Source organism: Bison bison, unplaced genomic scaffold, assembly GCF_000754665.1.
Source record: "Bison bison bison isolate TAMUID 2011002044 unplaced genomic scaffold, Bison_UMD1.0 scf7180017864359, whole genome shotgun sequence".
NCBI classification, from domain to species: domain Eukaryota; kingdom Metazoa; phylum Chordata; class Mammalia; order Artiodactyla; family Bovidae; genus Bison; species Bison bison.
This window is the reverse complement of record NW_011494931.1, coordinates 1,961,003-1,961,317: the sequence shown is the minus strand read 5'-3', so window position 1 is coordinate 1,961,317 and position 315 is coordinate 1,961,003.

Sequence of the window (315 nt, the reverse complement as noted above, 5' to 3'; positions counted from 1 at the left end):
CATGTCAATGTATGGCAAAAAACACAACAATATTGCAAAGTAATTAGCCTCCAATTAAAATTAATTAATGTTTTAAAAATTATTCACTTGAAAAAGTTCATCTTCCCACCAGTTCTTCAGTATCCATGGTTTGAAGCTCACTTCTCTGAACGTTTTAATAAAAACTAATTCTTGTTTGAATTTATAAATTGGATTTAAGATCAAGACTTGTAAATTTGAGCTGCACTATGATCATGAAGAGGACCAGAATATACTGCCCCAAATGATGCCTCATTGGCATAAGAATTATACCAAGATAGAGGGCCACCTCATGCG